The sequence below is a fragment of the Talpa occidentalis genome, unplaced genomic scaffold (genome assembly GCF_014898055.3).
Source record: "Talpa occidentalis isolate TD23 unplaced genomic scaffold, MPIMG_talOcc4v2.1 talOcc4.13, whole genome shotgun sequence".
Taxonomy (NCBI): domain Eukaryota; kingdom Metazoa; phylum Chordata; class Mammalia; order Eulipotyphla; family Talpidae; genus Talpa; species Talpa occidentalis.
In genome coordinates this window covers 50,194,785-50,222,498 of record NW_023601322.1, presented here as the reverse complement: position 1 = coordinate 50,222,498, position 27,714 = coordinate 50,194,785, and the positions used below count along the sequence as shown (strand labels likewise).

General features: G+C 39.2%; 1 long non-coding RNA gene across 1 annotated transcript; it reads right to left on the bottom strand.

Moving 5' to 3' along the window:
- Positions 1–23,821, bottom strand: LOC129145673 (uncharacterized). The gene is made up of 3 exons (XR_008551599.1): positions 23,770–23,821; positions 22,516–22,649; positions 1–650 (listed from the first exon to the last, which is right to left on the bottom strand). It is a non-coding gene; the product is annotated as an uncharacterized LOC129145673 (long non-coding RNA).
- Between the last annotated feature and the right edge of the window lie 3,893 nt (positions 23,822–27,714).

Below are 27,714 nucleotides of genomic sequence, written 5' to 3'. Positions count from 1 at the left end.
CCCCTAACAAGAGAGGCAGCCTGTCCTTTGAAGCTTGCAGCCAGTCACGCACTTCTCTGTAGTGTGACATTCCTGGAGACTCTGGCATCTCCTTCCACTAGAAGGCTGTTAGCTCGACACTGAAGATCTGCAGTGTGTGTAGGCACCTGCACCCATTATCTCAGCGCTTGCTGCTTCAGCTTGGACTTTCCCACTGTGAAGATGGCTTCTGCTCTTAGACCTCTTGCCCCAGCCTCCTCTAGCTACAGAGTTTCCTTATGCAGCTCCTCACCTCTCTCAGCCTTCATAGAATGGAATAGAATTAGGGCCTTGTTTTGGTTAAGGGAATGCTGTGGCTTGTTTGATCTTCCATCCAGACCACTGAAACTCTCTCCATATCAGCAATAGGACTGTTTTGCTCTCTTATCATATGCATGTTCTTTGAAGCAACACTTCATTTCCTTCAAAAATGTTTCCTTTGCATTCACAATTTGCCTGTTTGACACAAGACACTTAGCTTTCAGTCTATCTTAACTTGTTTTCCTAAACTTAATCATTTCTAGCCTCTGTTTTAAAATAAGAGATGACAGACTCTTCTTTCCATTTGAACATTCAAAGTGTTATCAATTGGCATACTTTCAATATTATTGTATCTCAGTGAGTAAGGAGGCCTGAAGAGAGGAAGAGAGAGAGAATTGCCAGTCAGCGAAAGAGTCAGAACACACATAACATTTACCAAGTATATTTGCCACTTTAGATGGCTCAGTTTTCTGGTGCCCCCTAAACAATTACAATAATATCATCAAAGATAAATGATCACAGATCACCATGATAGATTTGAAATATTGTGAGAATTACCATAATATGTCACTCAGAGGCCTGAAATGAGCATGTGCTATTAGAAAAATGGGGCCAATGGACTTGCTCAAGTAGGGTTTCCACAAACCTTCAATTTGTATAAAATGCAATATCTGCAAAGTACAATAAAGTACACAATGGAATGAGGATGCCTGTTTATTCACCCTCACCGCTCAGAGATTTCCTCTGGCTTGCTTTTTGTGAATGTCTGAAAACTGTTGTTTCAAATATTTTGCTCGGTTTTTTGTTGTTTTTAGCCCTGTGACTCTATAGTGGCAGAAGGAGAAGTCTCCAGCTCCCAGTCCATTTGCGGGTTAAATATCACTCTGTAGTCTGGTTATTGGCTTTGCCTCCATCCTCCTCTCCCACTCTTGGTGAGGGACCCCATCTTTTATCTTGGTGCCATTGGTACCTCCCTTCATCTTCTTTTCATGGGTCTTTGGAACCACATAGCCCTCTTTACCCTGCAGACTTTGGCTGGGATCCCAACATAAACAGAAAAGGCTCCTTCAAACAACCATGTCACCAGTCACCAGGGACTTGTTACTACTCTCCTCTGGCCTTTACCTGGGGCTCTGATTCTTCCCGGGACTGTGGCAGGACACTTTCCTTGGACTCACCCGGCCATCTATTCAGCTAGCTTATTTTTTAGCAGATCAGATGTCCCAAACCTAGTCTTGGTGAGCAGATCACTGCACTTCTTTTTCTGTGTCCCCAATAGCCCAGAAGACTTCCTTTAACTAGCATCTGTGCAGAACCCCAAAACATAACATAGGAAGTCCTCACCTTCATGTTTTCCAAATTCATTGATAGTAGACAATCATTTTAGCTGTGATTATTTTAGGACCATGATCTTTAAAACTTGGGAAAATACTGTTTCCCTTGTATAAACTATACAATTTATATGTAAATTGTATAACTAAATGGATTTGGTTATTAGATTTTAAGGTGTTTTTTAAAATATATTTTTGATGAAGATAGTTATCTATATAGAGTTAACCCTTGAATAACTTGGCTGCTAGAAGTATAATCAAAAATCCACATGTAACCTTTGATCCCCCAAAACTCAACTGGAAGTTGTGCAAAAATATTGTCAATTAATAAATATTTTCTGTTATATGTATTATATACAGTATTCCTTACAGTATATATACATTATATATCAAGTAAGCTAGAGAAAAGGAAGTGATATTTTTAAAAAATCATAGGAAAAGAAAACACATTTATAGTATCATCCGGTATTTACTGATACCCTAAGTTTATATCATCTGTTTATAAGATACTCCATGTAAAGTGGAACATGGAGTTCAAGCCCATGTTCTTCAAGGGTCAACAAGTGGATAGATATATAGAAAAATAGGTAAGTAGATGATAGATGATTTATCGACAGACAGACAGATACACGTACATACCTAGAGAGATAGGGGTACAATTCATTGAATTTCACTAATTAAGCACATTTCTGTAGCCAACATCCAGCTCAACAAACACAACACTGAAATTGCATTTTTTAAAAAATATCTATTTATTTATTTATATAGAGGCATGTTTTATTTATTTATTTATTTGTTTGTTTGTTTATACATGCACTGGGTACAGTCAGAAGGGCGGGAAGGTGAGAGAATTCACCAGAGCCAGAGCGGGGAGCAGAGCAGGCAGAAGGACCGAAGTACACCGCTGAGGGGAGCAGTGGGCGGCAGGAGAGGTCTGCGCGCCATGTGGAACCCTCCTCCGGTGGCCGGGGAGCAGCCGGGGATTGAACCGGCACCGCAGAGGCTGCGGGCAGCTTCGCAACCCAGCGCTCAACCGCTGCACCACCGGGGAGGCCCTGAAATTGCATTTTACTTACGTGTACTTAATCCCTGCTCTAAAGCTGACAGTAAGATCCATGAGGACAGGACTGCATCTTTGTGTGCACTATTGTGTTTTGTAGGGTGACAGAAGAGTATCTGACCCATAGGAAGGCACACTTTATTGGCTGATTTGAGGAGATAGAGCCATGCTCTTATTTAAAATAAATTAAACCACATCTGTAAAAAATGAAATTCCTTTCTCCTTGGCTGTTACTAATATATTTTTCCATGTATGTTAATGCATAACAGATCTCAGTAAAATTACTGTTATTAAAAGTAAATTAAAATAACAATTGAAAAACAAAACAAACTCATTTTCTCCATTGTACCTATGAGCAAAGCTGTCATGGCCCCTCCTGCTGTGGCAGATGGTGACAATGGAACATACTCAGGATGGTAGGAGCAATTGTGCAGTTATTAGTGCAAATATGTTTGGGAAAGAAAATGCACCGAGGTTGGTAAGATCCATTATTGTCTAACAAGTCAAGTGATGATAATAAGCTTATTCCACTCCTTTTGGATAAGAAGATGAGTCTAGCTGTTCAAAGCTGTGCAGGCTGACTCTGAAGTTTTATCCACGATGAATACAGCTCATCATCAAACAAAGTGCTCATCATCTAATATTTATTTAGCTTTGAGAGATGTAAAGGTAGAGAATCCTGTGGCCTCAGTTTGCTTGCCTGCAATCTTGGAAAGATGTGTTGGGTGGCTCTATTACCCCTATTATAGCTTTACCATCACTGAAATAATCCGGCTGGAAGCAGGTGAATATCCTGTTTACTTCAGAGAAGAAAGATGGGAAACAGCCTGTGGGAAGGTTTGGGCACCTTCTCTGAGCAAAAGAGAATGAACATGGAGAAGTAACTCAATGTTCCCACCACATCTAGTAGCTGGTGCTGGCACTGCATATTTTCTTTCATAAAGGCTGTCTTTGTTTACACTCTTAGGAGGAAGAACCAAGTTAGAATCTTATTTATCTTGTGTCAGAAATGCAGAATGCCTGGTATACGTGAGGAAAAAGCAACACCCCCTGGCTACTAAAGACATGTGGTGGAGGCCTCCAATGGGCCACCCCGCCAGATGTGGGGGTGGGCAGAGGTGGGGCTGAGTGGGTAGGAGAAAATGCACTGTGGTGTGAGCAGAAGTTGCACTGTATATGAATTGTTCCAAATCCTTCAAGCTTCCTGCCAGGACATTGAAATCCTTTGGCACACTGTGGAATTTGGATCTGGGTCAATTTGCTCTAAAGGAGGTTTGGCATACATAACTCATTATTATTAATAAACACTTGGTGAATGCCAACCATATGCCTAATGCAGAAATAAAGCTTTCTTTTCCCTTTTCTCCAAGTAAAGGAGAATGTTGCTCAGTCCCGTATTGTCCCAGAAGAGGCAATTTCATAGTCTTCCTGGTTCTACACCCTTGTCTTTGACTCATGGGTGCATTTTGTAAGGGTCTTTTCTAGGAGAACATTCCAGAACATCATAAGTGGTGAGTTTAAACTCTTCACCCCTTTCATTACCAAAAGAATAGATTTCAGAGAATATAAGTGTCTTCTGACATAGCTTTCAGTCCAACCTGCTCTTATAGGATGACTCATTTCATAGTGGCTGGGCTTTAATGCTATGTGGCATAGAGCGGGGCTGTTTCTAAATGACTGATCTTGAATTACATGGATGAGTCTTTAAAAATATATAGTAGAGTGTGCTCTGTTTATTTTTAGTGGGCTTCTCACATAAATGTCTATCTACATTTTCTCTGCCTGTACTTTTGATCACATATGGGAAGCAAGGAAGAGTGTGGTTCTCTAAGTTTCTAACATTCAAAAGATGTTTAAAATGTTTTGTGTCTTTATTTTCCAGAAACCATTTAGGTTTAGGAGAATTGATACCCAAGCAAGATAATTTGACTTTTTTTTTGTTTTGTTTTTTGAGTAATAAATGATTCCTTTAAATGACAGTGATCCCCATTGTTTGCCAAGCTGAGCATTAGAGATAAAATGTGAAGTATCATAACTTTAGAGTAAGATATGGAAAAAGTGTCAGTTCTTCACTGCCTATGTGACCCTGGGCAGGTGTTTAATAGCCATCATTTATAGAGCAAGGGCCATCTGGCAGTAAAGAGGCTAGGTATTTTATATACATGATCTTGTTTAATTCTCACAGCTATAGTTTAGTACTATTTCTCTCTTACAGATAATATATTAAGAGATTAAGAAGTCATATAACTTATAAATAAGTGACAGAGTGAGGAGTAAATTCATGTCTGTCTGTTACTAACATCCATGCTCTTGACTATAACCTATAGTGTTTAACATCTGTAAGCTTTGGTTTTCTCATTTTACAATGAGATAACAATTCTGTAAGTAACTCTACCACGAGAGTGTTAAGTCTGTTAAGTCTCCACCCATTTTGCCACTCTCAGGAAAACCCCTGTGCTCACTGGACTGCTGAAGTCACATCCTCTTTGGGGGTGAGTAAGGTGGGGATGCAGATTAGTCAAATTCACAATTTTCCTTTTCTGTGCCACCTACTGCCCTAAAATGTGGTGGCTTAAAACAATAGCTATTTACTGCTTCTCACAGTCCTGTTGGTTGACTGGGTAGCCTCTTAGCTTCATGTCACTTGGATTTACTCATGTGGCTCTACTCATCTGGAAACTTTCAGGAGCCTCACAGTCAATGCTGGCCTTAGGCATCTGAATCTCACCCTCAGGAGGATCAGTGAACTTTCTCACATGATGCTTTCAAGCATGCTGAAGCATGAGACAGATGTGCATAGCTCCTGAGGCTTTCTCTCTGAAGAAGTCTGATAGCATCACTCCCACACATTCTGTTATGAGGCAGTATAGATTCCAGGGAAATAAGAAAAGAGATACCCCTTTTGAAGGAGGAACAACCGAAGTCTCATTTTAAAGGAGCTGGGAGAAATCTTTAAAATAAAATTCACAAACAAAATTTCCATCAATGTGAAAAACTTCAGATTGTTTGTGTATAGGAAGGTTACTGATTTTTGTGTATTGATTTTGTATCCTGCTACTTTCCTGAACTGGTTGATTATTTTGAGTAGTTTTTCTGTGGTGTTTTAGGGTTCTCTATGTATATTATCATATCATCTGTAAATAGTGATAGTTTTACTTCTTCTTTTCCTATTTGGATTCCTTGTATGTCTTTCTCTTGTCTTATTGCTCTGGATAGGACCTCCAGTACTATATTGAAGAGCAGTGGTGAGAGAGGACATTCTTGTTTTGTTCATGAAAACTGAGAAACAATTATATATGATAATATATCATAGCAAAATTTGGAAGCAAACAAGTCACACAAAGACTAAAGCAGAAAATGAAGGAATAAAAACAAATGAAAGAGGAAGAGGTTAGAGTATCACCTATACACTCTTTCAGGATTGAACACACTGGGCTATGGACAGGTCAGAGTGACTGCGACACCTCTCCTAAGAGATTGCCTTGGGGATACTTCAACTTCTCCCCAGCATGTTTGTTAGGATCCTCGTTCCCCTGAGCTTACAGTTCTGCAGCTTGCTGTATTGCTTCCCTTGCAGTATTTGTTCTCCTTTCTGATAAAACACCTCACAAGCACACTTCAGCTACTATGGCTAACTGTCCATACCATGTAGCTTGAGCTGCGAGGCCAAGACCACAGAACATGAAGGAATGTAAAAGACTCTCAAGTGCAGGAACAGAGTCTGCCCACAGGATGTGAGCAGGCACAGCAGGAAGCAGGATCAGAGATCACTTGAGTGATTTCCAGTCTCTACCGGAGAGAAGTGAGACAGAGAACAGGGAGGGGGCTTCTCCCTTGGATGGAAACCCAGATGTCAACTTAGTAAAATGGCTACTAAAGCCTCTTAAGCTCTCTGGGATGATTTTCCTTTAATGAAAAGAAGACATTCTATGGGGCACTACACAAGGTTTATCTTTTCTTTATGGAATCATCAGGATTTAAGGTTGATAAGAATACTGGCCATCACTGTGGTCCACATGTCCCACCCGAAGGTCCTATGTGTCCAGAAGACACTGCATTTAACCAGAAATTTTCACAGGATGGAGGATATTTTCTTTGAAAATTCATATTTGACTCATACTACTTTTGCAAATTTGAGATCCTAACTTTTAAAAGATTTGGTTGTTACACTAAGTAATAGTGTCTTCTGTTTCTAACAAATAATGACTATTTAGGAAGAATATTCTTCCTAAATGTATTCTGTTGGTCCCTCATTTATCCCCAAGCTTGAATTTCTCAGATTAAGAAATGCAGATAAAGTGGAACCTCCCATTTTAAGTGAGGGACTGAGGTTCCAAGGTTGAGTGACCATCCTTGGTCAGAGAGTAACCTAGTGATTCCAGGCTGGGCAACTCCTTGTGTTGACCCCTGCCTGGACAACCTCCCTTCACTGATGTCACTTGCTGGGGGTCCTTCTCAGCCTTGTACTTGGGTTTGGTTGGAGTAAAAGGAGATGAATGGTAATATTTTCCAGATGTCAAAAAGATGACGTTACTTCTGCAATTTAATTGCTTGTAATAATGAAGGGGTTGAGAGAAGCAGAGAGTAATTAAAGATTTTGAGTAAAACAGAAGTTCAGGTTTAGCAAGTTAATGATATTGGCAGGCACAGAGGACAAGGAACTGCAAAGCCACAACCACCTACTCTTTTAAAGAAGAATGCAGCTATGGTGACTATATTTTATAAACCAAAAATATGGCCTGACAAAGAAACCAAAAACATGCTTTAAAAAAATCACTTTTGATTTAGGAATTTGTTTTGTATAAGCCTTAACAAAGGAATAAAAATAAATCTATATACTTACCCATTTTATACAAGGCTTTTTGGAAAAGAATAAAAGCATCTATAATTGGTACTCTCCCAGAAAATCTGCCTTATATATATGCCTCAAGAGAGAAAAATGATTTTTTTGCAGTGTTGTATATACAAATTTGTGAGTTTTAAGTAGTTTTCATTTTGCTATATACTTGTTCTTTTCCTCAAATCACTGAATTCCATGGGTCAATTCCTGTGTCCATAATATCACAGAATTATAAAAATTGCTATGAGCCTTTAAAATTTTGAAATTCTATGAATCTACATCTACCTCAAGCATTTCTTTCAAAGATTTCTTTTATATTTTATTTTAGTGGTTGGCAGAACAGGATCTGCTTAAAGGATAGACAAGTGCTTCATCCACTTGCTATGGCCATTGAAGAATCTCAAGAAAGGAAGGCCTTCATCTCCTGTTTATTGCTGGATTCTCATGGACTAGAAAGAGAGTGGAAAATGGCAGGCACTCACTGGGTATTGAATGAATAAATGGATGGATAGATGGATGGACAGATGATTTCTTTTATATTTTATTTAACAAATAATTTTAGTGGTTGATAGAACAGGATCTGCTTAAGGGATAGACAAGTGCTTTATCCACTTGCTATGGCCATTGAAAAATCTCAAGAAAGGAAGGCCTTTGTCTCCTGTTTATTGCTGGATTCTTAAGGACTAGAAAGAGAGTGGAAAAGGGCAGGCACTCTCTGGGTATTGAATGAATAAATGGATGGAGGGATGCACGCATGGACAGATGAATAGATGTGTTCATATCTATTTTACTGATACTTCATATCTGTTTCATTAAAATAATCTGTAAAATTTCCAAACTGGAACAAACATTCACCCTTGTGAGTTCACAAGTTACACACCAAACTAGCATAAACTAATATTCATTTTCAATATAAGGCAATGGGGGAAACTGCAAAGGAAATATGGAATATATTTTGTGAAATGTAGCAACTGAAACACATTTAATAGTTTTGTTGGTATGTAATTCTCACACCATAAAGTTCACTGATGTAAAGTGTACAATTCAAAGAGTCTATGTAGGAGGTCATCATCCAGATGGCAAAAGAGTAGTTTTCTTGCTTCACTCCTGAGAGGAAAATCTAATAGTTAAATAGAAGGACATTACATCCAGAGATCACCTGACTTACAGAAAACCAGGAACACATCTTGGGCATCAAAGACCAACACTGACAACACACAGGAGACCCAGAAGAGAGTCTAGCTTCATTGATTAAGAGATCAGTGGAGAGGAATGTCTCCTCTGATCCCAGGTGGGAGGCACACGTGGCAGGGTTGCTAGTTCAGCCAGGCACCCTAGGGGAGACAGTGAAGTGATGTAGTTACACATACCCTTGAGCAACGGGGATATGTATGGAGAAGCTGGGCTACTCCACCCAGGTTGGTCCATGGTAAAAAGATCAGAGACAGTGTTCTATATTGTACTCCCCCTCTACTACATTTTGGTACTTATACTAACATTATGAAGCATGCCGAAAGACCATAGACTGCAAAATCTCAGCTTTAGAACCCCAGAGAGGAGGGATATTGGTGGTTCCACAAATACAAGCCAGCCCTCACCCACTTCTCCAGCATATTTGCAAAAGGATGGAACACTCCAAATACCTTTGTCTTCTTGCTGACTCAACAGCTGAAAAAATAAATAAATAAATAAAATAAGTCTCAGTACTTACAGAAGTCAGCAAAGAACAAAAAATCAAATCAAACCAACCACAACAGCACCTGCAGGAAAAGTAAAATACTTAAATTCTCCAAGTAACTGCTACTGATGCTTAAAAAAAAAAAAAGAAAAGAAGAAGATCTAAAGCAACAAAACATACAGATAAAAAATAGAACACATAACACCTTAAAACCTCAAGGGATTGTGACATAAAGCAGAGAATAACTTTCTGGAATCCAATCCCAAAGACATGGAAGATTATTTCTTCCCATCAGATAAAGAATTCAAAATAGCTATGAAGACAATCAAGGCAATATTAAGGAAATGCAGAAAGTCATTCTACAGTGATATCAGAGAACTCTGAAAAAAATGAATCAAAGAGAGACACATACATTTTTCACAAATATGTGACAAGCAAATGAATAAGCTCAGAAATAAAATTAATAAACAGAAGGTAGAAATTGAAAATTTAAATTAAAATATAACAGAGGTTCGGCCTCCTTGGTGGCACAGGCGGTTGAGCACACCACTGTGAAGCTGTCTGCAGCCTCTGCAATGCAGATTCAATCTGGCCAGCCAGGGAGCTACCCGCATGGCCAGCAGACCTCTCCTGTCTCACCCGCTGCTCCCCTCAACAGCGTATTTCAGTCAATCCACCTGTTCAGTTACCCACTCTGTCTCTGGTGAATCCTCTTACCCCAAGCACCTCTGGTCTGTACCCCAGTTCTTGTATAAATAAACACATCTTTAAATATATGTGTGTGTGTGTGTGTGTGTGTGTATATAAAACCAGAGATTCAGGATGTAAAGAATTCAATCAATGAGATTAAAAAAAATCCAAAGAAAGTTATAGAGCAGAATTGAACAAATGGACAAGTCAATCAATGACCTTGGAGATAGCAATGCACAAAAGACCCAGGTTGAAGGAGACAAATGAGATATATATTTTTAAAATGAAGCATTTCAAGGATTATCCCAGAAGTGAGAGAGAGAGATGGGAGAACAGAGAGTTTATTCAAAGAAACGGTAGAGGAAAACTCCCCAAACCTGGAGAAGGAAATAAATATATAAGGACTATATATAATATATATGAATATATAAAATATAAATATATTAAAATCTATGAGGTTAAAATAACACCTAGTTATCTCAAATAATGATAACTACACCATGACATATAGCAATGAATCTATTAAAGGCCAAGATAAAGAAATAATATTGACAGTGACTAGGGGAAAAAGCAGGAAATTTATAAAGTTACTATTATCAGACTTTTATCAGACTCCTCAGCAGACCCTCCACAGGCAAAAGGAGAATGAAATGATATATTCAAAAATACTTAAAGGTAAAATCTGCAAACCAAGAATACTATATTCTATATGACTTTCTTTTAGATAGGGAGGAGAAACAAAAGATTAAAAGGACCTCTTATAGCTAAATGGAAGTAAAGAAAGTCCACCAAAAAATGAACAAGAAAATTGAAGCTAAAGATAAAATGGCAGTAGCAATCCTTCATATATCAATCATCACCTTTAATGTAAATGGACTGAACTAACCAATCAAAAAACCAAAAGCCAACATTCTACTGTTTCCAGGTGACATATCTGAGCTCCAAAGCTAAACATATGCTCAAAGTAAAATGTTGGAAAGCAATCCTACATGCATATAGGATCTTCATAAAGTCAGAAACAGGTATAATTATATCATATAAAATAGACTTTTAGCTAAAAAACGTGAGAAGGAACATGGCTGGTCATTATGCAATTATATAATGATTAGGGAATAGACATATATGCACCAAATGAAAGAATATCAGGATATACAAAGCAGCTATTAGCAAACCTACAAACAGATGTTGACAGCAACCAATAGTAATAGGGAAATTCATTAGCCCACTTTCATTAATGGACACCTCAAGCAGACAGCAAGGAAGCAACAGCCTTAAATGAGGAATTAGAGCACATGGGCTTAATGAACATTTGTAGGATACTGCACCCCTAAAATACTGAGTACACATTATTATCAAATGTACATGGAACATTTTCTAGGATAGACCACAGTTGGGCCACAAATCAAGTGTCAGTTCACAATGAATGGAATTATATCAAGTATCTTCCTAATAATGTTGGTATCAACTAGAAATAAACCACAAAAGGAAAATGGGAATGATTGAACAACATGATACTAAATGAACATTAAATTTCTCAAAGTAGAAATTTAAAAATACCTGGAAAGAAATAAAATAAAATAAAAACAAGTTACCAGAATGTATGGGACATAGCAAAAGCAGTACTAAGAGGAAAACATATATAGTAATACAGAGCTATATCAAGAAGCACAAAAGATATTAATAAATTATCATACCTTATACCTTAAGGAACAAGAAAAAAAGAACAAATAAAACCAAAAGCCACTGGAAAGAAGGAAATAATAAAAATTAGAGTGGAAATAAACAAAATAGAAATTTAAAAAACAGTACAAAATAACAATAAAACCAAAAATTGGTTCTTTGAAAAATATACAAATCTCTAGCAAGGCCCACAAAGAAAAATGGAAGAAAGCTCTAATGAATAGAAACAGAAATGAAAGAGGAGAAATTACAACAAACATCTCAGAAATATAGAGAATCATAACAGACTACTATGCACATCTTTATGCCCATAAATTAGATAACCTAGAAGAAGTGATCATATTCTTAGGATCATACAACCTCCAAGGCTGATGAAGAAGAAGTAGATGACCTGAACAGACCAATTGCAAGCAAAGAAATTGAAAGAGTAATCAAAAAGCTCCCCCACCAAAAAAAAAAAAAAAAAAAAAATTACCCAGGACCAGATGGTTTCAGTATTGAGTTCTACAAATCCTACAAAAAGGAACTAATATCTCTCCTCTCAAACTCTTCCTCAAAAATGAGGATGAATGCATACACATTATGAAACCAACATTACTCTGTTACCAAAAGCAACAAGGAATAGACATATACGCACACAAAATAGAAAACTACCCACCAATATGCTTGATGAACACAGTGAAAAATCCTCAACAAAATCTTAGCAAACTGAATTTAAGAATGTATTAAAGGAATCATACATCATGACCAAGTGGGATTTATTCCAGTGATGCAAGGATGGTTCAACATCACTAAATGATAAATGTAATTCAACACCTCAGCAAGAGGAAAGCAAAAGAAATCATATGATTTTATCAATAGACGATCAATAGCTACAGAGAAAGCATTTCACAAGGTGCAACATCCATTTATGATAAAAAACTCTCAACAAATTGGAGCTAAAAGCAATATGCCTTAACATAATAAAAGCCATATATGACAAACTACAACATCATACTTAATGGTGAAAAATCCCAACCTTAAGTCCAATTTCCAACCATTTTGGGGGTTCCCAGAACCTAGAATTTTGTCAAGTTGTATGAACAATGTGTGTTTGTAATAAATAACATTCACACCATGTAACTGCAAATCTGCTTTATGGTCCCTTTCCTAAATGTGACTCTTCTCTGGACAGAGTTACTTTTTAACTGAGGTTTATTTTTCCAGGACAGTCTTTCTCTGTACCTTGGGTCTTACTCGGGTCAATCTGGGACCTCTCTACAAACAGATGAGGTATCACCAGAAACACAGTTTCAAGAACTTAACTTATTTCAGACTTGTTCTTGAGGAGAAATATTTTACTCCCAGGCGCAAAGGCAGAAATAGGTAAATATAAATAGTTTGTTGAAGTGAAAAAATATGAAAATGGGCATTCTTTAAAAATGGTTTACATTTTGCTGTAAGTTTTCTGGTAATCTGATAAAAGAAGAAAATAACTTGAAAAAGAACTGTTAACTTTGTAGTTTCCAAACTCTTTTTAGGTTTGTGCATCCAAAACCAAACCAATTTCTACTTTATCAAGAGCAAGAAATCTGAACGCAGGCTCAGATTACAAATCTGTTAGTGATTTGTGTGTACACGTGTACGTGTATTAGGTGGTAATTCCAAAGATTGTTTCTAGCTCTCATTCTTTCCACAATCCTTCAACAAATTTGACTATCACAGCATTTTTCTTTCCTTTTTTCATGGAAAATATGTTTTCTGCAAAGCAGATATAATTTCTTCTCATTGATTTATGGAAAACAAAGCAATTTCAAGATAATTCTTTCTTATGTTGATACTCCTGCATTTTCAGATCTTTCTGAAACACCTTTCTCCTTTTCTTTTTTTTTTAAGATTTATTTATGTATACAAGAGCTGGGGTACAGGCCAGAGGTGTGGGGGGTGAGAGGATTCACCAGAGACAGAGTGGGGAACAGAACAGGCAGACTGACTGAAATACACTGCTGAAGGGAGCAGTGGGCCAGACAGGAGAGGTCTGCTGTGCCATGTGGGATGCTCCCTGGCCAGCCGGGGATTGAACTCGTGGTGCAGTGGCTGCGGATAGCTTCATAGGTTGTGTCTCAACCCCTTTCACCACCAGGGAGACCCATCTTTCCCCTTTTCTAATAGACCATTTTGTCCTGGTAATAATAAAGGAAGTGGTAGTAATAAAGGAAGACATCTAAATGTGTACGATTCAGGTGTGTCTCTAGGTGATTTGTGTATGCTTGTGCAGTATGTGTTAATATGTGTGGGTGTGTGAATATTTGTGCAAATATAAGATTGTGAGTTTGTTGTTCTGTAAATATCTTAAGATGAGTAAGATCTGTAAAACAAAAATGATTCTAGGGTCTTCTACCTTTAGGTAGTTGACTCAAACCTTGCTCTAGTTTAGTCAGTCTTCTAAGCTGCTATTTGGTGCTGGGAGCTAAGGGAGTCAAAAGGAATGGCCTGGGATCTAGTGACATGCTCAGTACCTGGAGGTAAGTTGTCCCCGTCCAGTTCAGCACAGTGGGTGCTGACAGACCCCTGATTAGCAGAAACCTCTGGAGCCCCAAGCCCTATCTCACCTCATTTCCAGTTACACAGGCTCCAATTCAAGACTAAACAGACCCCAGCCGCCCTGGCTTGGACATTTACTTTTCCTTCTCCTCAATGCTACAAACTTCCTTCTTCCTCATGACAGGATGCTCTGAGAAAAGATTCTGTCTATATAAATCAATTCACAGTAAATTGAGGGGCACAACTGGACTTCAGGGAGATTGCTCAGTCTGAAAGTTATTAGTATTTTAAGAGTGGTGGGTAGGCATCTCAGAGTAGAGGGCCAAAGGGTGGGCCTGCTGTAAATGAAGGGGCTTGGCTGGGGAGGGGCTGTGGTGCGGGTAGATCTCAGGGGTCAGGTGCTGGGCCAGGCCCCTGCCATCTCTGTTCTCTGACCCAGGTGGTCCCAACATGAGCCTCCTTGCCCACTGACATGCAAAGTAAGCCTGAGAAGGAACGAAAGAGGCCCATGTGTTTTGCTGAATCCCCTCTCTGGGACAAGCAGGTGCTTCCTGTTCTCACCTCGGGACATTTGCAGACAGAATCTCCAAAGGGCAGCGTAAGGCCACCCAGCCCTCCGCCATGCTCTTCCCTGCTCAGTCACCTCCACCAGGGCAGCCTCCCTCTGCACTCTGTCAGCCACCTCTTCTCTTACTGAAAAGCATCCACCCTCCCCCCCTTGGAATTCTTTTTGCCACAGCAGGGCTAGTGGCCAAGTCCTTCTCTAAGGCCGCCTTGTCCAGGCCTACGGATGCACACAGACAGCGATTGAGTGGCCACCCTGCCTGCAGGGCCCCGACCCGGCAGAGGAGGCCAGGCTCCGGTGAAATCCCCAGTGATGTGGTTGCCCCAGCCCTGGGGATGTGGTCGCAGTGGTAATGAAGGTAAGAGGAGGGGGAATTGCAGTTCCCTAGCGGTCACCCCAGAGTTACTGTCTCCTTGTCTCCTCCTCCCTCTCCCCTCCCCCATCCCAAACATTTTCTTTTTCCGAGAACCAGGTTGAATGGGTTCATTTTTGCATTCATTTCCCCCCATACACTGCACAGCGTCAGTGACAAATGGCTCTTTTTATCTGCCGTGCTGCTCCAGGAACACCATGGACACACAGGGAGCTCAAGGTCCTGCAAATGCTCTTGACCTGGAGCTGCCCCCAGAATCGCTTGCTGCTTCTCCTGCCTCTTTGCTCCTAGTGGTTTTCTCAGGCCACCCAGCTAAACCTTCTCTCCACTTCCCACATGTGCATGCCCCTCTTCTTGGCTTTCTCTTCCCCATGGCACTTGTCATTGTTTGGTTTGGTTTATACTCACTGTGCATTTTGGTAATCACTGTGCCAGGAAGAGCACCTGGCAGAAGCTGTGTACCCAAAATTACTCCTGCATGAGTAAAAAGTGATAAAGCTCTGAAAAATAAACATTACCTTGGTGCATCGGCTTTAATGCTCATTTTTATACCCTCCCGCTATCTCTTCAAACTGCCCCCCACAACATCCTCTTTGTTCATGCTCTGACATCAGCAAATGTTTATTAAGCACAAGCTTCATGCCTGCTAGCCTAGAAAGCAAATTCCAGCCTGGCTCTGGAGGCGTTCCCAGTCTCCTGGGAGGCCGCGATGTCAGCAGAGCAATGCAGTCCCGGTGTGGCAGGTAAGGCCAGGCATGAGTCAGGCCTTCCCCAGCAGCAGGAGATGAAGGAGAAGGCCTTGTGCTGAGAGGAGAGAGGGGCAGCCGTTCTGGCGGAAGCAGGATGCCACGGGTAAGATTCGGGAAGGAAAAGGTGAGAGCAAGGATGGGATTGGGCAGAGACCAACTACGCAAGAGCGGCACAGGGTGAAACCTGTCAGCTCAGTCACTTAGATGTGAGAAAAAGCACAAGAAAACAAGCTTCCTCAGACCTGTTGCGGCAGCTGAGAACATGCTGGTGGTGTTAATTCAGCAGAAGATACAGAAGAGGTGGTCTGGTAGGGAGATGGACGGTTCTGATGAGGACATGCTGAACCAGTGATGCCTTTGGGTGGGATGGCGCGGGCCATGGGCATAGTAGGGAAGGGCTTGGTAGGGAAGGCATGGGCTTTACACAAGAGGGAGCTGAGAGAGACAAGGGTGGCCTGGAGGTGGCTTGATCTGGGCAGACACAGGGCAGCCAGAGGACAGGGAGAAATAAAATTAAGAACAAGAAACTTATATATATATAAGTTAATATATATATATATATATATACACACACACACACACACACACATATACATATATACAGTATGTGGGGTAAATGCTGGAAATGCAGAGAAAGGGGTTAAGATTTAGTGATAACAAAAAAGATGGGATTGAGAGGGTGTCAAAGCATCTTCTTTTGTGACTTGAATATAGCCCCATTCAAGCCCTTTAGGTTTGGAGTAACTCCCATACAGTTCATCTGTGGGCTGTTATGTGGTCCCCACAGTAACTCTGAGGACTGGGGCTCACTCGCTGACAACACTTACTTGTGCTGTATCAGAACTGGGATGGTTCTCTGTCAAATACTATACCCCCAGAACAGTGGGAGAGTGGTCTTCACCCATGGAAGGGGTTATATGCCCAAGAGCTCCTTCCCCTCCATACATCATAACAAAGCTGAGTCATTATTCTTACCCCCATTAACCCAAGATACAGGAAAAGTTCTGAGAAATCTCAGGACATGAAGAACATAACTTCTCAGTGACCTTGAGGCCACCACATCCTCTTTCTGGACTCTTCCATGGGTTTTTCTAAATACCTGGCACTCTCCTATTGTGACCTGCAGGCTGAGCAAAGACCCCAGGCTTCCTGGCTTATAGGACTGATTTTTTTGGCATTTAAATTTCTTTTTTTCTCTTTGTTCCCATCAAAAGACTGGGAATTGGACTGGATTTCATCAAAAGCACAGCTGGGCCAGTAAACCCAAGTTTGTTGCCACTTCCACAACCTCAGAAACAGAAAGAGAAGAAACTTATCTCCAGATCCCTGAATAAATGGGCAGTACTCCAGGCTGAAAGGAAAACTTCCTTTTCCAAATGAGTCCCTTCCCCCATCTTGCACGGCTCCATTATCTATAAAATAAACATGTGGTGGGACCATCTCTAACAGCCTACACTAGTCATGGCTGCCTCACATGACAGGGTCCCAGGCTGAAGCAGGTGTCACTTGGGTTAGGTGTCCTCTGGAGTGCCCAACCACAGTGTGAGTTTCTAAAGCACTCACATGGAAAATGGCTTCTCCAGCTGCTTCCATTACCTTTCAATTATCATCTCAAAAGCTTCCTGGGCAGACACAGGGCAGCCAGAGGACAGGGAGAAATAAAATGAAGAACAAGAACATATATATATATATATATATATATATATACACACACACACACATATATATACACATATACATATACATACAGAATTTATTTCACCAATTCACCCATGACCATCACCACAGTGTCCTGTGCTCCTCCCTTCCTCCCTCTAATCCCTCTCTCTCCTCCTCCCCTGCAGGATGTCTCTGGTTTATAATTGTCTGTTTTGGTTTGTTGTGTTTTCTATTGTTAATATTTTTCCCTTGATGAATTAATTGGTTCCCCTATATTCCTCCTATAAGTGAAACCATCTTATATTTTTCTTTTTCCTTCTGACTTATTTCACTAAGCATAATTCCTTCTAGCTCCATCCACATTGCTGCAAATGGAATGAGTTTATCATTTTTCATTGCTGAATAGTATTCATCATGTATATATACCACATCTTCTTGATCCAGTCATCTATTTTTGGGCATTTGGGTTGTTTTCAGGTTTTACCTATTGGAAACTGCTACAATAAACACAGGTGTACAGGTGTTCTTTTGAATCAATGTTTTTGTGTCCTTTGGATAGATCCCTAGGAGTGGAATTGCTGGGTCATATGGTAGGTCCATATTTAGTACACTGAAGAAACTTCATACACCTTTCCATAGTGGTTGGACCAGTTTGCACTCCCACCAGCAATGTAGGAGAGTTCCTTTTCACTGCATCCTCGCCAACATTTGTTGTTGCTTGTTTTTTTGATATGTGCCATTCTTACTATTGTAAGGTGGTATTTCAATGTGGTTTTGATTTTCATTTCCCTGATTATAAGGGATGTTGAACATTTTTTAATATGCCTGTTGGCCATTTGCATTTCCTCTTTGGAGAAGGTCTTCTAAGTTCTTTTACCCATTTCTTGACTGGATTGTTTACTTTAGAACCAGAAACTTTTAAAGTAAGAAAGAGAGATGAGATGGCAAGAGCATGATGTTGTGTTGTAGACAGAGTCCCCAACTATGACTTAAAATTTGCCATGTGCCACTTCCTCACTGTGTGGCCTTGGCATATTACTGAATTCTTTTTTTTTAAAGATTTATTTATTTATGCATACCAGAACTGGGGTACAGGCTTGAGGTATGGGGGGGTGAGAGGATTCACCAGAGACAGAGTGGGGAACAGAACAGGCAGATTGACTGAAAATCACTGCTGAGGGGAGCAGCGGGTAAGATCGCAGAGGTCTGCTGCTCCATGTGGGTTGCTCACTGGCCAGCCGGGAATCGAACTTGTCCTGCAGTGGCTGCAGATAGCTTCATAGGTTGTGTCTTAATCCCTTGTGCCACCAGGGAGGCCCCCTATTACTGAATTCTTAAACATTCACACCTGGGAAAACCTCTGGTAATGATGTCTATACACAAAGTGCTTGACCTTTAATATGATCCTCACATATTTTTCTTTCCTAGTCATCTATCAACACAGTTGGACCCCAAATATGTCACATAAAATGCTGATCAAAATCAAATTGAGATATCACCTCACACCTGTGAAATGGTTATTAGCCAAAAGATGAGAAAAAAAGTGTTGAAGAGAATGCAGAGAGAAGGATGGTGGGAATGTGAGTTGGAACAGTTCAATATGAAAAGCAGTATGGCTGTTATAAAAAAGAATACTAAGGCCTCTCTGGTTGGGTAGGAGTTAAAGACAGTGCTGTGAAGCTCTCACCAACCACTGCAGCACAAGTTTGATCCTCCACCGGCCAGGGAGCAACCCACATGGTGCAGCAGACCTCTCCTGTTTCCCCTCTGCTCCCTTCAGCTGTGTATTTCAGTAGATCTGCCTGTTCTGCTCCCCACTCCATCTCTGGTGAATCCTCTCACTCCCCACATCTCTGGCCTACACCCCAGTTCTTGTATGCATAAATAAATAAATATATATTTTTTTAAAAAGAATAGTAATATCATATGATCCAGTAATCCCACTTTTGAGTATTTACACACACACAAATATGAAAATACTAATTTGGAGAGAGGTATTAACCCCTATATCTATAGTAACAGTACATACAATAATCAGGAGTCACTGACAGATGATTGGATAAAGATTTGGTTTATATATACAATGGAATACTACTCAGGTATTAAAAAATAGTATGAATGGACCCAAAGAGTTTATGCTAAGTGAAATAAGTCAGATGGAGAAAGACAAACACTGTATGTTTTCACTCATATGTGGAAAATAAAGAAACAAGACAAATCAACAAACTGTAAAACTCTTAGAACTATAAGAAGGAAATTGATTATCAGGAGGGAAGGGGAAAAAAGAATAGTAAAGTGGATAAAAGGGGCCAATTATGTGGTGAAGGAATGAAACTTAATTTTTATGGTGAACATAATGTTGATTTAAAAGGCCATATACTTGAAACCTATATTATGGTATAAACCAATATTATTTCAATAATAAGTAAACACTAATGACCATAAACAATAAACACGTCCCAAAAAATGTGAGCATGGGAATATAGTCCCATGGGATGACAGATAAGTGATTAACATGGGTCTGGTTTCAGGTACCTTTATTTTCTTCTCGTTTGTCCATATATTTTATTCTATCATTAACTAATTGGAGGTCACCAATTAATGAATTAAGGCACTCATTCCTCTGGACTCCAGTAGGTCTGATCCCCATCAGTTCTCTATCGACTTCAGACCTGCGCAGGATATGATGTTGGTGCTTAACACCTAAACACCAGGATGAGGAGATATGGTGTAGAATGGGAATTCTTTATGAACACTCTTTTAATTTCCTGAGCCATTAAAACAAGAAAAATAATACTGGGAGTTGAAAGTGGCATTCATCAATAGCTGACTGAGTATCAGGGAGCATGTGGGCGCTCTCTCACAGCTTCTTGAGACCATCCTATCAGTTTCACTTTACAAATGTGGAAATCGAAGGTGAATCGAAGTTGAGAATTTCTTGTATTCCCATGGTGCTTTTTGAGGACTAACCATACATAACCAGAAGGAAGCCCAGCCCCGGGATATCTCCATTCCATTACAGGTTTTCCTGGCTATCTGAAAATAGAGCATTCCTATGAAACCCACTGGAAGGTGAAATGGCATAAAATCAAAGAAGCAATTACCATTAATCTACATGGAAAAATTTTCATCATCCTCAGACCCAAGACATAATCTACCAAACCATACCAATAACACAGAAAACCTAAAATCACACTATCATATAGTAAAGGCAGGAATGAGATGTTAGGTGCCCAGTCAGTATAAAGTAGTTCTGAGAAACAAGCTGGGAGGAACCACACTCTCTTCTTGCGGTACCACTGCCTCTAGAACCACAGCTGCAAAATAAATCTGAACACTATTTTTGTTTTTCATCTTTGATTGTAAAAGTAAAAGCCCTTTTTAGATTTATTTGGTTAGTGAGAACAAGTGTTTAGGTAAATCTTTCATAAGAGTGAAATGGTATAATGCATTCTATCTGCTGGGGAAAAACTGAGCAGAGGAATAGGAGAAAGAAGTAGTACAACTGTCCTAAGTGGGTAGCAACAATGCACTTGATTTTGTTATTTTTGTGGTGCTCCCTTGTGCAAGCTTAGGAAATAGTCTGCAGAAAAATACACTCGCAGTTTACCTGTTGATAATTTTAGTATAATGCAAGTTTCCATGAACTGTATACTCCAAGAGAAGATGTAGAGTGGGGAGTCAAAAAATTCACCAGACATGGCAGCTTTTTCTGGTCGCTGTGTCTGTGCAAGTGTATTCTTTTCTCTTCCTTTTCCTAATAAACATGTCCTTTTAAAATGTAAAAACAAAAACATTCCCCAGTCTTACTGATCCTACTATTATAAGTACACATCAGGTTTCTTCCCATTCTCACTGCTAATCATTAATCCAGGTTCAGGTGTAGTCCCTTCCTGCCCAGCTAACACTGGGGTCTGTTCCAGCTACCTCCCACTCTATGCTCTGTGTGACCCCATGGTTCATGGGACCCACCATGCTTATATGGTGGGGAACACATTTGCCTTTTCCCTAGGGGATACTCATTGGCCTAGGGAACCTGATGGAGAAATGCAAACGGAAATATCTTAATCCGGGATGCTGGAAATAAAATATTGCAGAGTAGAGGGAAAATTTTTGACAACTCTCAGATCCTATTGGTTATAATTATATATTCCACCAATCTCTATGGCCAATTCCTTAACTAAAAAGGAAATCTTTGCCCTCAAAAGATTGTTCTGAACCCTCCATCATTATAACACAGTGTCCTTTTTTAGATAATGAAACTGAGGTCAAATTAACTCAATTTCCTAGGTTACGCAAAACTTACTACTGTTCTTTGAGACATTTTTAAAGACACAGCAGAGCCTGGGAGCTCATCAGCAGATGATACAACCTGAGCATGTACAGAGGCAAATGACCTTAAATCTGAGATACCAAAAACAACAGAGGAGGGGGGCTAAGAAGACGTGAGGTAGTCCATTGACAGAAATTCAAAACTCCAGTTATCTGAAGAAAAGTCTCTTCATACTTCTCCTTGTATAAATTAGCCAGTGAATTTAAGCCAGGTCCACATGTCTTTGTCCCAATTTACTTTTTAGCCAATAAAATTGAACTCCTTCATTCTCAATCATACTTTCCAAAATCAACACAAACCTCTACCCTTTCCTAAATTGGGAGGCAGATTTGAGTTTTCCTCCTGCCTATTTGCCATTTAACTTGACATGAAGCTATTTTTCCCTCAAAACTTGGAGCCATAGTAATCAGCTTCTATGTGCCTTAAGCAGAGAGTCCATTGTTCAGTAACACATTTACATTTATTTATTGGTTGGTTATTGTTTTGTTCATCTATTCTTCAATCTGTATGCTTCATCCTACTCCCTAGTCTCTTAATACCTTGCAGATAGAATTTCTTTAGTTAGGAGGAGTCCAAGTTGACAATAGTATGGGGATTCTTAAGGGTGTTGGATTGACTAATAGAAAAAGCAGAAACCACAGGAGAAATAAACATGGGCTAGGAAGGAATTGGCTTATGTTTATTCAAACCTTTGTCTCCAATGCATACTGTTTTCATCGGCCTATCTATTAAAAATGCAAAACAAAATCTCTTACCCAGAAAGGATAGAGATGCAGAAACCTGGCGGCAGCTGTGCTTTTCTGGGTTCCCAGGGTCACAGTCCTCTAGACTTAGGGTGGGATCTCCCATAAGTGGCTGTGTGCATCTTCCCAGTGGGCACCAGCAAGGTCTGTTGGAGGAAAGCGTTGTTCAACCTTGGTGGACTCTCTCTCAAGATTCTGCAAATCCAGGGCCTCCCTGGTTGCACAAGAGGTTAAGCACAGCACTATGAAGCAATCTGCCACTGCAGCACGAGTTCAATCCCTGGCCAGGGAGCAACCCACATGGCACAGCAGACCTCTCCTATCTTACCTGCTGTTCCCCTCAGCAGTGTGTTTCGGTCAGTCTGCCTGTTCTGCTTCTCACTCTGTCTCTGGTGAATCCTCTCATGCTCCACACCTCTGGCCTATTCCCCAGTTCTTGCATGCATAAATAAATAAATCTCTTTAAAAAAAAAGTTTCTGCAAATTCAGATGCTTTGAAAGGCATGCCTCACCCTATTTCCTCTTCCTAGAAGGTTCTCTCCCTCATTTGTCATATGGAGACTTCAGATTTTGTTTTAAAAAAAAAAAACAACTCTAATAATTTTTCTAGATTAACACTTAAATTTAAATGGACTTAAAATTCTCATAGGACAGAAAATTTCTGCCTCAAAGTAGTTCCATAGCTTCTGAAACCTAAAGAATTTAGGTTAATAATGTTATTTCCACCAGGGGGGTATTTTCCTTCTGTTGGTGTAGATAAAAATCTTTAATTTCCATTAAGCAGCATTTCCTAACAAGTAATAGATATAGTACCATGGTTGGTACCTGAAATGATTTTAAATTTTAAAGGCTACATATATATCTGAATGTAAAGTAGCAGGTAGGTTTTTTATAATCATACAAATTTACAAAAATGCAAACTTATGTCTCTAAAACTCTACCTTTTATCTTAGTTCTCATTCTGCTTACACTAGAAATCATCATCTAGTCACATCCCGGGTTTATTGTTTATTAAGAAGTATAAAAACTCTATGTGTAACTTAGTTGTGTAAATATATAAGTAACACTATAACAAAAAAAAGTTTAAGTCAACTGTAGGAAAACAAAGGAATATTTTCCCCTCAAATGGGGTCATATATTACAAACATTGAAACATTGGACTAGATAGTATTCACAAGGCAGCACAGTTCTGGCAATGGAAACATCTTGCTCTTAAACTTCCAGACTTATTTTGGTTGACTATTTTGAAGACAATTAATTACTTACCCCCTTGGAGTTTGGGCTGGAGAGTCTTATGAAGCACTCCCACATTCCTACCATCCCCTCGTCATGTGACTTGTGCACAAGTGCAAATGTCTGTCAGTGTGGTGAATGCCCAAACAGAAAGCCCTGGGCAGGGCCCGGACACATAGTGAGGAAGTGGCTGGAGTGAGGGCCTTTTGTTAGGTCACAGGAGGAACATTCAAGGACAGAGCATTCATCTCTAACAGGTTCCTGCACCCCATTTGGCTTTTCTTTTTGCCAGATAGGAAGAGTTGATTTGCTCAAACATACGTGTTCTTGGATTTAGGAAATGTTCTCAATTGTTCAAATTCCTTGAGAAAAGCTTTTTACACGTGTGTAATCTCTGCCCAGCTTTCATATTTACATATGCTTGTAGATTGATGTCATTTTTATACCTTTTATTTGATTACAACTTTTTTCTTTTCTTTCTTTCTTTTTTTTTTTTTTTTGAAGCAGTAAGCTCCTTAAAGATCGGTCCCACTTTTTTTTTTTTTTACATTGTTTATAAACTGCATAACATGAGGGTCAAAGGATGGTTTGATATACTCTTAGACACAGATAAATAACTCAGTGCTTTCTGGAAAACCTTTAAAATATTGGAAATGTGCGCTTTACAAAACCTCCCTAGAAATAATTTGATCAATAATACAAATTTTTCAAGCGATGGAGTAGAGATTTTTCCTACAAGACAATCAGATAGGTTCTTGGGAACTACAACTTTAAACAAAACAGTGCAAGAACATAACTAATTTAACTATAGGCTAATTGACTTAAAGAAGAGTCAAGTTCTAATGGCATATTTCTGGTCACAAATGCATCACCAAACCTCTAAATCTAGACCAAAATCACTTAGTATTGAATAAAAATTTGTATTCATTCATTCACTCATTTTCCAACCTTCTTATTGAGTTCAAGGTCTTCAGAACTTCTCCCAGCCCTCAGGAAATAAGGCAGGATCCAACCTTGGACAGACACCCTTCCATCACACACACCTGTGTGTCTGCACACACACACACACACACACACACACACACACACACATACACACACACTGATGGGGCAATATTGACACATGCCAATGAATCTCATGTGCACATCTTTGGGATGTGGCAGGAAAATGATGTCTTCCAAAAAAACTCATATAGAATGCAAACTCCACAAAGACAGTGGCCCTGACCAGGAATCAATTTCTTTTTTTCTCATCAAGGTCATAACAAAATAACAGTATTGAAGAACCTGGTGTAGTTAAGGAAAACTACTCATCCTTTGCCTTTTTCTAGGGCAGTAGTGAGGAAGAATTCCCTAGCGTTTGACACTACTACATTTTATCCACCAACTCTGTCACCATAGTACCATGACTTATTTCAGTTTTCAGTGGACATAACATAACACTCTATACTGGGTTCTATTAATGAAATATTTTACTTTCAAATATATTACAAACATATCTCTATAGGTTAAAAATAATGGCTTTCCCCTGTCCCCCATTCTAGGTTAATGGCACACCAAAGAATTAGAAGCAGTTGTTTTTTTTTTTTTTAATTATTACTGTATGGTGTTGTACTGGGTTAATGCAACATTGTGTATGAATCAGAAGTATAAGCTCTCACTCTTCAGATTCACATTACAACACCACACCTACCACCAACATACTCATAATCCGCCACCACAGACCATTGGGTCCACAACCCTCTCAGTTTGCCATCCCCTACTCTGCCTCTCTGGTAGTCTCAACTATACATATAATCATATTTCTAGAATTTGTTTTGATTTACTTATAGCTCTATTTTTTATTGAGGTAATATAGGCTTACAACACTGTACATGCTTCAGAAGTATAGAATCACAGATCTTCAGATGTTTGTTACCACACAACACCAAACATACAGGCACACGTAATCCATTGGATATCCTGCATACTGTGTTCTTCACCCTCCACTCCTGCTCTGGTAGCCTTAATTATAGTCAGAATTCTAAGAATTGGTATTGGCTTAGTTTTGTCTGACTCTTCATTTTGTTTCTTCATTCTGTTTCCACATTTAAGAAAATGCATCCAGTATGTCTTTGTATTTCTGACTTTATTCACTTAGCACTATCCCTCACCTTAATGCATATTTTTTCAAATGGCAAGAATTCATGCTTTATATAGCAGTGTAGTATTCCATTTCATATATTCACCACATCTTCTTAATTCACTCATCAATTGATGGGTGTTTGGATTGTTTCCATAACTTGGTAATTATAAATAGTGCCACAATGAATACAAGAGTGTGAGAACAAGACTGCACATATCCTTTCTCATTAGTGTTTTTACATGTTCAGGTAGATACATAGGAGTAGAATTGTTGGTTTGTATTGTAGCTCTATATTTAATATTTTGCAAAACCTCCACACTGTTTTCCACAGTGACTAGACTAGTCTACATTTTGACCAATAGTATACAAGGGTTCCTTTTTCCAGCATCCTTGCCCTCATTTGTTTCTGGTCTTTTTGATATGGGCCATTCTCATAGGTGTGAGGTGGTATCTTATTGTGATTTTGATTTGATTTCCCTGATGATAAATGATGATGAGCGTTTTATCAAGTGTCTGTTGGACATACATATGTCTTCTTTGGAGAAATATCTTTAATCCTTGATAAGGTAACACCAAGATTAAAGAAATACAGGGAACTACATCAGGAGGCAGCATCATTATTTTTAGAAAATATGTATATTGGTATGTAAATTATCTCAATAAAGTTTGAGTAAATAATTTAGTAGCATTTATTTCTCTCTTATAACATATAGTATGATTTTTCTTTTTTTCTGAGCAATTATTTTTTTTATTTTATATAATTTTTACATCTTTTTTCATCATTGCACAATGTATGCATTTTCATTTTGGTTATAGTTCCCATACAATTGCACCCCCCCTCCCTATTTTGACTCTAGTCCTTCCTTTCCCCACCCTTCCCTCCTCCCTGCTGTAGTATGTCTCTGGTTTATAGTTGCTTGTTGATTTTGATTATTACTTTGCATTGATTAGTCTTTTTCCTGGTCTCTTATTTAGGTTTTCTAAATTCCTGCTATGAGTGAGACTTTCCAGTATTTTTCTTTTGCTTTCTGACTTATTTCACTGAGCATGATCCCTTCTAGCTCCATCCATGTTGCTGAAAACTGCATGTGTTTACCATTTTTGATTGCTGAGTAATAGTCCATGGTGTATATGGACCACATCTTCTTGATCCAGTCATCTTTTGGGCATTTGGGTTGTTTCCAAAGCTTAGCTATTGTAAACAGTGCTGCTATAAACTTAGGCATGCAGGTGCCCTTTGGAATTACTGTTTCTGTGTCATTTGGGTAAATACCTAGGAGTGGAATTGCTGGATCATATGGAAGTTCTATGTTTAGTAAGTCAAGAAATCTCCAACAGCTCTCCATAGTGGTTGGACCAGTTTTCACTCCCACCAGCAGTGCAGGAGAGTTCCTTTTTCTCCACATCCTCGCCAACATTTGTTGTTGCTAGTTTTTTTAATATGTGCCATTCTCACTGGTGTAAGATGGTATCTCATTGTTATTTTGATTTGCATTTCCCTGATTACAAGTGATGTTGAACACTTTTTCATATGCCTGTTGGCCATTTGCATTTCTTCTTCAGAGAAGATTCTTTATAGTTCCTCTGCCCATTTTTTGACTGGATTATTTTCTTTGTTTTTGTTGAGTCTCATCAGCTCTTTTGTAATTTTTGTGATCAGTCCTTTATCGTTAGCATTGTGTACAAAAATGTTCTCCCAATTGGTGGGGTTTCTCTTTGTTTTGGTTATTGTCTCTTTTGCTGTGCAGAAGCCCTTTAATTTGATGTAGTCCCAGCTGTTTATCTTTGCCTTCACTATCACTGCTTTGGGTGATGTGTCTGTAAAGATGTCTTTGATGTGCATTTCATGTAGT